Raw genomic sequence first — 12743 nt, 5'->3', positions numbered from 1 at the left:
GTATTCCGTTACAATCACTACTTTTAAAAAATGTAATCAGTAACTGAGTATCAAAATATGAAAGTAATGTATCCTGATTACTTTGCGTTACTTTTGATTACCTAAATATGAAATGCAATGCAAATAAATACCAAAGTAAAAAAATGTTAATAAGATGTTTTTGACGTAAGTGTATTATGTAGGACATCAGAACATTGTTACCGTAGAAAATAAGAAACCAAGATATTTAGGATCAGAAATGATTTTATTTATAAGAAAAGCTGCCTTTCACTCAGCATATTCAGCCTACACACCAACACTGAAACACATGAGCACACTACAGCTTAAAAAAACAGAAATAAAATCTGAGCTGACAGAAATGCTCCATTTTACTTTAATACACACAGTTCGGCTCACACACACTATTTTATAATCATACTGTATAGGTTCACCTGCTGAATTAAAAAAGAACAAAAGAACCAAAGAAAGTGAAAACCATGAAGCAGATTCAGACAGTAGGCGTATAGATTCACACTTAAAGTATTATCCTACAGAACAGTACAGCTTACAGAGAAGAGAGAACATCTGATCCTTTACACAACACAGTCTCACGGCATTTCGTGTTATAGTCACAAAATTAATCTATTGATTCGTGTTCACCAACACGATTTCGCCATTTTTTTCGTGTCACACAGAACGATTTTAAAAGCAATGTAAATAATAACAAATTAGAAGGAAAAACACATAAAAAAAAATACAGATTTAACTATTCTGACACAGAACGATTTTAGAAGCAATGTATTTATATTGGTAGTATGTTTCGTGCCTGCACCAAATAATAACAAATTAGAAGGAAAAAAAGATGACATAAAATACAGATGTCAGTATTCTGAGGCTCTGAGCCATTTCTTTTCCTCACTGACGGCAAAAAAACTCAGACATTATACAATTTAAAATAAAAGGGATAGGGTTAGGCTTAGGGTAAGATATTGAGGTAAGAACATGTTTTTATGAACCACACAGCTTCTGGTCTTCCAAGACCCGACCGGACAAAAGACGTGTTGCAGGCACGAACATACTACCAATAGAAATACATTGCATTTTAAAATCGTTCTGTGTGACACGAAAAAAAGGTGAAAATCGTGTTGGTGAACACGAATCAATAGATTAAATTAATTTGTGACTAATAACACGAAATGCCGTGAGGGACTGGGTTTGCTTTACAACAAACACTACATGCTATTTTTAGGTTTTTAGTTACATCGATACTTCTAGTAATCCCCTATTTTTTTTTAAAAGACAGTAATCTTATTATGTATTTTAATGTACCTTTAAGGGAATACAGTTACCTTTTTTATGTATCCTGATCACGTAATTCTGTTACACGTAATCAGTTACTCACCAAGCCTGATTATTGGTTGGCATTTTTTAAAAGAGCTTCCATGCAGCTGGATACATTAACCGTCCTTCATGTCACCACTGACTAAAACACGCATGATGTGTGAACCCTATTGTAATTCATACTCAGGTACACAGTACTCTGTAGCTTCCTCATGTGTCTCCTGCAGCCTGTGCACCATACAGTAAAGGACGGGTGGATATGGCCGTAACTCTCAGTATTCTTATCCGTCCACAACTATCACCACAGCAGTCCTCAGCCTCGCCTCTCCACAGAGAAAAAAAATCAAAAAGGGTATTAGGCAGCAGGGTTATTCCCGACACTTTGCTGGAGGCTGGCGTTAATCTGTGCGTTTTGGAGAAACGAGGTTAGTTAAGCATTTTAATGGCCCTAGCCCTGTGATAATTAGGCCTGCCCTGGGGGGGGGGCTCCAGTTGAGCCACTTGGGCCTTGAAATGGAGCCAGGGAACTAAAGCCCTGCACGCACACAATGATCCTGAACTAATTCCCAGAGTAAATATTTTCTCCCGTTCTCTCCATAGCCTCTTTCTCTTTAAAGTTGTAAAAGGCCTGTTTCCTTTTTCTATTTTTCACACTCCACCATCCCATCCCATCCTCCCTCCCTCAGATATTTTTAGAAGGAAGACCTTGGAGCAGTTTTACAGTTTATTCTCTTCTTTCTTTTTATTCTATCACTGTGTCCTATTTCAGCGTTTGATAAAGCTCAAACAACAGTTTTCAACAGTTTTCCTGTCTGCGTTTTTACACAATCACCCCATTGGTACTGTGGAGGGGGCCTCTGTTGTGTCTAGTCTTGACTGGCGTGGCCCTTGACCCCTTCGCCCGCGGTGGGGCCTTCTGAACACTGAGTATCGTCTTCCCTTCCTGTCTGTGTTTGGGGAGAGGCCCCTGAGCTACAGCAGCTATTGTTTCCCCGCACAAAGACAGACATCACATTAAAGTGCTCTGATCAGCTGAGCTCACATCAGTCTCTGTCAGCAGAAGAATCAAGGAAAGTATTGGCTCAGCAATTAAAAAATATTCATGAATGTCATTGACGTGCTGTGATATGTCTATTAATGTTAAAATAAATGCACAATTCCCTGATTTGTGTTTGACTGAAGGTCTTTTCCCCCCGCTTTGTTTAACCCTCCTGTCGTGTTCGTGACCGTTTACTACTTTTCTTAATCATAAATATTGTCTTTTACATTAGATTGCTTCAAGACCATGCATGATATCGTCCAGTAGGCGATTGAACATATACAATTGCTGATCACCCCTTTTATTGAATTTGGAGGGGTTTGTCCAGTTTGTAATGGTGTTCCAGGTCAAATTGACCGCCATAGGAAATGAATGGGTTACCCTAGATTATGTTTAATAATAAGGGTGTTAAATAAAAGTTGGTGATGATTTATGGTTTTTGTGTTAATGTAAGAGCAGTTAAAACAGACCAATCACCAAAATAAGGGGGGGGGGGGGGGGGGGGGGGGAATGAACACAACAGCAGGGTTAAACTTGTGCTTTGGACTGAACACACCCTGCGATTAAGTTGTCAATCTACAAGTTTGTGTCTGGGCGATAAAGTTCGTCAGCTTGCAGAGTGGATGTTTGGAGGATGTTTTGACTGACACGTGGCCCTCCAGCTACACAAGTCCAGGTTTCCCAGGGACACTACTTGTTTGGCTCAGGGAACCTTTGTGAGAAGTATCTTCATCTCTCTCTGCTCAGTCAGCCCATTTCTCCAGGCCACAGTGTCAGCCATCATTTATCTCTGACAGTGAAGCTGTCTAGAGTGTGTGTGTCTGTCTGCGAGCGTGCATGTGTGTTTGTATGCGTGGGTTTGCGTTGCATGTCGTCATGTGTCATATGGGTGTCCCAAGGACAATCCTCCGAGCAGGACTGAGCAGAGAAGATGGATGTTTGGGGAACATAGGAGAATATCATTAAAGCTAGCTGTGCTGCGGGTGATTGATTCGCTGAACCACAGTCGCCGGATGTTAACATAAAACAGCAAATGGCTCTGATTTAAATATGTTACTTATCAACACTCCACAGTCCATCAACGTACAAATCCCCAGGAAGCTTTAATGTAACAGGAAGTATGTCATTTTTCATTGTACAGTAATTAGATGATATTAATTGCAAAACATCTGTTAGCTTAGCTGACATATGACTGCTGCCAGACTGACTAATGCACATGATAGTTCATTCACCTTTAATGCAGAGCTTTAGAGGAAAGTGGCGCTACTTTAAGTATCCCGAATTAGCTGTTAGCTGTTCGAGTTAGCAATGTGCCAATGAATGCACAGATTACTATCACTGGGTTACTTTGACACTGAAGAACAACTACAAATGTGATTAATCTCAGGCAAGTTCTGCTTTTCTGACAAGCATTTTCTTTAAGTGGAATTATGGGTGTGGATGTTATTTTGCAAACATCAACTGAGATAATGTTATCCCAGGAGAGGGAAAGGTGCATTCTGGTGATCTATGAACAACAATAAGTTAGATTTGTAGTTTAGCGGGTTGACGTTCAGCAGTTCAGCCCATAAAGGACAATCACTTTTTCCCATTTGTGTTACATTATTACTCCTTCTCAGTCATACCTCAATCCAATCTGAACAAATAATACACATTTTTTGAATGTGCGAGGGACTTACACTTTCTTAGGATACCATTGTCCCAGATGTTCATTGTGACTGATCGTCAAAAAATCTGTTCAAATAAAACACTCGTTATTACCTTAGAACTAGCCTGACCCCGGGATTCCACCAGGTCCGTCTGCGCCGCGGTTTTGGTCCGACCTCCTCCAGCGTCATAACCCACCGGGCGCGTTTCAGAAGCGGAGCGTCTTGCGTGCCGGCTCGCAGTTTTTGTTGATTTGGGCATATTTCCTGGACAGGCTACTTTGTACAGACAAAGTTAATAATAACTGTAATATTCCAGTTATAAACGACATGAATCAAAGATGTGTTGCTGTATTTTAGTGGTAAAAAAATGCATTCATCATCATAATTATTCTATATATATAATTTACACAGTGCCTGTAAACCGGAGGAGAACGCTGGCATTTCTCCTCCTACTTGAAAGACTACGGAGGGATAGGGTCTGCAAAATTAGTTTATTTTGGGGATTGACTGGATGCTCTGACCGTTCCACTTCCTGCCCGGCGCTATGCAACGCCTCGCGTCGCGTCGAAAATAGACTTCCTATTGTTAGCGGAGCCGAGACGCTTCTGGGACGCTTCTGGGACGCGTCTGGGACGCTTCTGGGACGCTTCTGGGACGCATGTGGTGGAATAGCAACCATTGACTAGAGTGGCCGCGATCGTTGTGAACGCCGCGGCGCAGCCGTAACGCGGACGTAACGGACCTGGTGGAATCTAGGGGTGAGAATCATCACCTTTTAGTTTTTCTTCAGAAACAAAGTAATCTAACCCCTAGATTCCACCGGGTCCGTTACGTCCGCGTTACGGGCGCGTTACGGGCGCGTTACGGGCGCGTTACGGCTGCGCCGCGGTGCTCACGGCGATCGCGGCCACTCTAGTCAATGGGTGCTATTCCACCACACGCGGCGCGTTACGGCTCAGAAGCGTCCCAGAAGCGGCTCGGCGCAGGGCTCCTCTAAAATTAGGATCGAGTCCTATTTTTGTCGCGGCGCAGCCGTAACGTAAGGTCGGGCAGGCAGGAAGTGGAACGTTCAGAGCATATATAGCATATATATAGATATATATACACACACACAAACTCATTTTGCAGACCCTATCCCTCCGTAGTCTTTCAAGTAGGAGGAGAAATGCCAGCGTTCTCCTCCGGTTTACAGGCACTGTGTAAATTATATATATATAGAATAATTATGATGATGAATGCATTTTTTTACCACTAAAATACAGCAACACGTCTTTGATTCATGTCGTTTATAACTGGAATATTACAATTATTATTAACTTTGTCTGTACAAAGTAGCCTGTCCAGGAAATATGCCCAAATCAACAAAAACTGCGAGCCGGCAGGCAAGACGCTCCGCTTCTGAAATGCTTCTGAAACGCGCCCGGTAGGGTATGACGCCGGAGGAGGCCGGACCAAAACCGCGGCGCAGCCGTAACGCGGACGTAACGGACCCGGTGGAATCTAGGGGTGAGAATCATCACCTTTTAGTTTTTCTTCAGAAACAAAGTAATCTAATGATAGTTGTCTATAATTAACTGGCACATTGCAAACTGGAACTGCCAATAGCTTACTGTTTTCAAAATCTGAACAGAGCCAGGATAAATCTAACATTTTGGACTCAAAAGTATATTTAAAAAAGAGTCTAGTGGGGCGTGCCAGGTCTTGAAACCCATGGCTTGAATGCACTCAGCGCTGTAGAGTTTAAACAACTTGAAAGACTGAAGATAGCTTTTCTCTGAACACATGCTCAGCCCTTATCCCGCTATATTAGCCTAACCCTTGCCGTGCACATTCTCTCTTTGTCCTCCACTTCCTCTCCAATCCCTCTATTACTCTGCACGTCCTCCGCACCCCGTCTCTTTGTCCTTTCTTGAGGCCATGGCCAGTCATGGGCTCGGGCCCCGTGCTCCTGGCAGCGACTGACCCTTTGTGCCACCTTTATCACAGACTTCTTTACCGTGGGCTACTTAACCACAGCGCTAACTGCAGGTCCTGCGGGTCTCTGTGATTGTGCTCTGCATTGAGCAGAGAGATGAGGATTAACACCGACACTCGATAAAGGGGTCAGAGGTGTGCAGTGATTATTTGTGTGTGTGTATTACGGGAACGAGAGAGAGAAAAAGAGTGTGCGAGGTAAGCCTGTGTGTGTGTGTGGCTCTCACAGGGGAGAGGATGAAGCAGGTGGAAGGGGGCTGGGGACATGGCTGCAAGGTTGAGGTGAAATAGATGGATAAGGTTAGCTGAGTTATCAGACAGGAGCATCACAATCAAGCTGTCAGCTCAATGCCTCCCTCTCTCTGCTCTCCCCCTCTTTCTTGATAAACAGAGGAATAGGATTACAATTTGGACCGGTCCCGGGGCAGCGAGGAAGCTGCCCTGCCTTTCAGCTGCATTCTCTGCTGGATGAAAGGAGCACAAGAAAGGCACAAATCTGCCAGACAGGCTTTATGGGTGGGAGTCCTAGTGGAGGAGTATGGAAGGGCATGTTGTCGAGAACAAGGTGTGCAGGTTGGATCATAACAGAAAAGAAAACGAAATCCAATACATTGATTTGAAAGTCTGGTTCAATAAAATACAATTATCATTTCACTTCACTCCAAATGCATTGTTTTATTTGCCAAGGTTTTGACATTTCTCCCCAGACTTTGATACAAAAAGCGTAAATGAATTGTTTGATGCTTACACCATTTCGTAAATAATATATACAACAAATCCATAATCCTTAATCATTGCTGCAGTGTTGCTAAGAACATATATTCTAGTACTTTTTCAAGTACAATGTTCTCATTTTATTCTGCTTTTCTAAAGGACTTACTTTACTCCTCTTCATTTATCTTTCAGCAGATTGTTGTGGGTTTTTAAAACATATGATCTTCCTCATATATAATGGGACTGTGATAATTATACTGTTTCATTATATAACACTGACAGGGGCATCTTTTTAAAAATATGTTTCCTTTGATAACAAATGAGTCTTCTTCTGATGACACTTACATGCTGTCACTGTCCTGGAAAAACTCTGTCTCCAGCTTTGGTGTATCTTTCAAAATAAATTAAGAGATAGTAAAACATTTTCCTCATAATTCATTGGAAGAATATCTTGTAAAAAATCTGACAAAATGCTGTTTTTCTTAGCTAATCAAATGTTAACACTATGAAGATAAGCCGCATATTAGAACAATCATTTTACACAAGTAACATTTTGAATGCAGGACTTACTTTAGTGTAATTTCTCACATTGAGTTAAACATCACATGCTTATTGTACATGTAGCCACAAGGAAAGATATCACTGAGTCAATTAAACATATATATTTGTTTTCTCATAATTCTGATAAAGCCTTGTTTGAATATATTATTTAACAATGAACAACTTTGAACTCTTTTACACATTTAATACTATAATAAATGAGTATTAATTGGAAGTGATTCTTTTGTTTCCTAAAATGAGAAACATTGTTCCTGTGATGTCAGCACAGAGCTCCTGTTGTGGTTGTTTGGTCCACTTTGTTCACAACACAAAAGGCTCTGTGTTCCTCCCGTCCCCCGCAGACTGATCGGGAGATTTTCTCAAACGTTGAATCTGCAGAGAGTGGAGAAATAATGTTGGGACAGCGACCAGAGCAGCAGGGCAATTAAGACAAATTGATTATGGCAGCTAAAGCAAAACCCACAGAGGTGTAGGAGCCACATATAAGAGCTTTAAAGAGAAGGGCTGTAGCGCTCTCATTTGCTATCTCATTATGTACAGAAATAAACCCACTCTGTGACCCTGACGTGAAGAGAGCCCTGCTCTTCGACTTTAACGTACGGAGGCCTGCTGTTCAGGTCCTGAATGCATCGCTGAGCTCCTCTCCAAGAAGATGGCCGGCCACTGACCTGCTTTCTTACCTCTCATCTACATGTACACACATACTCATGTTATTAGCAGCTCACTGAAATATGACCTTCTTCTTGAGATTCAGAAGTTCAAACAAGCGCCATTCTTTCTGGGACAATGACACTCACTAAAAGTTAGAGAAGAATGAACATGATTCTGGGATAGCTATCTCCAATGTGCTGCATTGTTATGACGTGAGCAAATGATTACAGCCTGGTCTCCTGAGAATTACGTTAAATTACTACAACAAAAAACTATAAAACAAAACGGCATTGTTTTAAAAAATAAGTCCACGTTTAGAGGAGTTGGATTGAATTAAAAAAAAATCCCAGATTTTCTCCCAGGAGACCTCTGTTTCTGTTCCCTATTTAACAAAAATGAAACATTGACTTTTATGAAAGTATGACTATAATTCTATCTAAAACGATTGCCTTTACCTGAGAAAACCAAGAAGTTTTCAAGCGTTAACACAAGCACTTTTGTTTGTCATGTTTCAATTTACAACATTAGGCACGTGTTGTACACTGCAAATGTAATCTTTCCCCCTAACCCTTATTGAGAATACAGTTTAGTTGTATGGGGATGTAATTCTGTAGAAGACGGGCTTGCACATGTCGTAGTTTTGCACTGCACCTCTCAAGCTCTGAATCAAACACATGAATTAGCATTGTAGCAGTAGCTTTAGATTATAATATGCATGTGGTTCCATTGTTCCTGGGAAGTGAAAACTTGTTTGGCAGAGCTAACTCCGAGCAGCTACAATTGTTTTGTTCAAATAGGATCAGGGACAGGAGGAGAATCATGAACATCTCATCATAAGCTCAGGCAACAAGTGAAAACATCCCCAAAACCTGAATGAGCAGAGACACTGACACAGATCCCTGCTCTTTTCTTTTGTGAAGAACCAAATCCCTCTTTTCCTCTTTTCTCAGCCATAATATGGTTCCAAGCGAGGTCCAGCCAGAAATCTTTCGGCATGGCCGTGAAATAAAGGAAGTGCTGCCATGCCTGACTATGCCAGTGAATAATGCCAAAGCAAATTGCTTAGGGAGAGTTTGGTCCAATTGGATGCCATCCCTTGGTATGTAATTCCCATGGCACGTCGTTGGCAATGGTGTTGCACGCCTCAATCAGGTGTGGGGGCCTGGAGGAGGCCCGGCTCATTTGCATGTCCAAGTATGAGGGGAATTCCTCTTAGGAAGGAGCCAGACTTTGATGTGGGCATTCCCTCTTGGATTACGGGACTAAAATAGACAGTAATGGATCAGTGAAGTCATTCATCACCAGTGTGCGCTTTGCCTGGTCCTCCTGCACCTCCTAAAGCACACTCAGCTTCAAAGAGCCATCCACTGAGCTCCTTCTGACGGTCACCTGCAGATGAGACTGAGGTAAATGAGCCAGGAAGTGATGACATCCATTTCAGATTGGTTTTGATGATCCATCACTGTCGTAAGGTCATCCATGATGTTGGCAGAATTGGGACATTCGGCTAATATTTCTTGACTTAAAAGTTAATAATTTGATTCTGGCCTAGTGTGTTTCACGTTTATGCGAAAACGTAATATTTATTAAAAAAAATACAGAAAATGTACTATTTACTTCTAAACTAGAGATTAAGATCTATGTTGAAACTGTAAGATACGCCATTCATTCCCTATACTGTACTACCTGTCCTTCCCTAACCCTAACCCCTGAAATACTTTCCAATAAAACAAAACAGCTATCTTAATTATGTTTTGGGATAAAGGTATTTTCTCCCACATGGTTAACATTGTGAATTAAATAAAATTTGGTTAAGAAAACCATGGTTTAAGTCTGTTTATCATCGAACTAGTTATGTACTGTACGTATGGTATAACTGACGTAAATGAACTGTAAAGTAAATAACATTGACGTTTTCCAATGCGAAGGTCCCGTGTCAGTTTGCCCCCTCTTTCCACCCAGATCTCCTCCCTATGTGGACTTACATGGACTTAATGCCAGAGATGAAATGAGTTCCCTTCAAAATGTATAATTTATAATGCAATCAAAGTAGCATCTACACATCATAGAAAGGAGGTCAGGCTGGCCAGGTAGCATTCAGTGGGTTTTTTCAGCCTGAAACAACGATGATGAGAGCTGTGAGACTCAACCAAAACAACAAGCTGAAAATCAGAAAAATGCTAATAAGTAGAGAAACGCATAATAATGCATAATAATGCAGAGTCAGGTAAGGAGTCTCGGTGGGTTCATCACTATAACCACCCTTCAACATCAGAAATATTATTGACCTGTTGTTAAAATGAAAACCTTAACCATAGAGTGAGCTAGTCAGTCCAAAGTCCACAGATGCTCTATAGCATCTCGATTTATTGGATGTGTTTATTTCAAATGAAGAACACTGCTATCAAACATTAGCGCAGAAAATGAAAACGCAACTCAAAATATTGCTGCTTATATGTCTGCATGGTGGTGACGGCTGACATGTTGCAGCTTATTCAACAATGCTCGGCCAAATAAAAACGTTATCACAGAGGAGCTCAGAGGACACAGAGACCATGAGCACCTGTTTGTGTCAATGCACTGTTGTTTTATTCAATCAGAGGACCAATGGTTGAGGGGACACTTTCTCTGTGTCTAAAGGCCCTGACACACCAAGCCGTCACCAGAGAACTCGCTGACGCCGACTGTTGCGTCACCGTGTTCTCCTGCGTCTTGGCCATGTGTCGCACTGGAACACACCGCAAAGACTTCAGCCGAGCACGTACGAACTGCGCATGCGTGAGTGGCAATAACTCTCCTTACCAGCAGGCGGCGGTAGTGTGTATCCGCCATTCAAAAGAGGCAACAACCGGAAGACAGAGAAGAAGAACAGACTGTGATAAACAAACAACAAATAGCGTGTGCGTTCCATTATCACTCTCGTCCATCGAAAACATGTTTCGTGCGGTACTGGAGCTATCAGCCATTGGAGTGTTGCTTGTGGAAGACATTCTCAAGCAACCGTTTTGCTTCTCATGCACTGATTCGCTAGCTGAACAGCCAATCAGAGTGATTTCTTTGTCCGACTGCCTGTGGCCGACGCACGGCCGATTCAACATGTTGAATCGGCCGTGCGTCGGCCATGAAAGGCCAAATAAGGCGTGTCACGGCCGACGGTGCGGGACACACCAAATTGAGTTTGGGCGACAGGGCACGCTTCGTCGTCCGACTAACGAAAACGGGGCGATTTCGGCCTGGTGTGTCTGGGCCTTTAGATTGATAAGCTAACATACTGTAGGTATTAGCATGTTAAACTCACTGTAAAAAGGAATCTGCCTCGTTTGGAGGGAGGTTGTGGCTCTTTCATTTTGAGGATTTGCAATGTATTCCTACTTTTGAATTTCACTGTACTTCCCTGACATTAAAAGCGTATGAAAACAAATTACTTACCTTAACTGCATTATATTAGTTTAACCCTGTTGGTTTGATCTTTCCCTGAGTTTCCATGCCTGCTTCCCACACAGCTACCAAAAGAGTTTAATTACTGCGGCAGGCAGGCTGTGTATCTTACCACAACAGGTAAACTGAGAGGGACAGTGGTGGAAGAATGAAGGAGAGGGAGAGACATGGGAATAAAAAGATAAACAGTTTGACCTTCTGTTTCTGCCAATTTCCAGTGGTCGCCCCCCTCCTTAGCCTTCTCTTTCCCTCTCTCGCCCTCAGCCCTGTGTCGGACGAATCCTTTTTGGAGGGATAAATAGCACTGCTGCGCTTTGATAGCCCCAGTCCCAAACAGCAGCTACCGATAAATAAAAGGAACTTTCTCCATTTATCTCTGTGAGAAAGAAGTTCCTATTAGGGTCCCCATAGCCACGGGGCCTTTCCCTCCTTCACTGCACAGCTTTGTAGATTGCCTGCTTGGTTTAAGGTGCTATTGAGTGCTCACCAGGACAATTACATGCCAGGACCCCCCTCCGGAAATGTCCCTCCCCTCCACTTCCCTCTCCCATCCTGTACCTCTGTGCCAGTGTTGCACGAGATGCTATCCGCGATAGGGCTGGATGGGAAGAGTGTGTGCGGCGCGTGGTGTTATTGCGTGTGTGTGTGTGTGTGTGTGTGTGTGTGTGTGTGTGTGTGTGTGTGTGTGTGTGTGTGTGTGTGTGTGTGTGTGTGTGTGTGTGTGTGTGTGTGTGTGTGTGTGTGTGTGTGTGTGTGTGTGTGTGTGTGTGTGTGTGTGTGTGTGTGTGTGTGTGTGAGCTCCTGCTGGAAGAGGGGACAGAGGGGGAGAGTGATAATGGCCCTCTGAATGCTATGGAATAAAGTATCATTGCTTAGTGCCTGGAGTCAGACAGTGATGCTAATGCAAATGGTTTTTTACCCCCCCTCTCTGTCTGGGATAATGATAGCCCCACAAACAGTATGTATGAGGGAACAGAGCGAAGGAGGAACATAAATAAAATAGCGCACACCTCAGTGAAAATGACTTTCTGTTGCCTTCAGGGAACTTAAGACACACCTTTACACTTCCCCTCCAGGCCTCCTCTATTCCCCACTTCTCTTGATAGTTTGTATTTCTATCATACGATAATATAAAGTGGAGATATCTGCAACAGCAATATAGCAGAGGAAAAAAGAAGCTTGCTGGTTTTGTAGAAAGACCTGGCCCTCGACCGGGCATGTCAATCTCATTTCAAACAGCCTCACAAAATCACGCTGTTTTCAACACATTCAAATGAGATGTGTGTATTGGTTATAGGGTGCAGGAGTCCAAGGCTTCACCTTGAGCAGATACTGATATTTTCCGGCACATTGTTGAGTCGTAAACAGCCGACGGACTGACACTGGTGTGCTTTTCA

This window comes from Trematomus bernacchii, unplaced genomic scaffold (assembly GCF_902827165.1).
Source record: "Trematomus bernacchii unplaced genomic scaffold, fTreBer1.1, whole genome shotgun sequence".
Lineage (NCBI taxonomy): Eukaryota > Metazoa > Chordata > Actinopteri > Perciformes > Nototheniidae > Trematomus > Trematomus bernacchii.
This window is presented reverse-complemented; position numbering follows the sequence as displayed.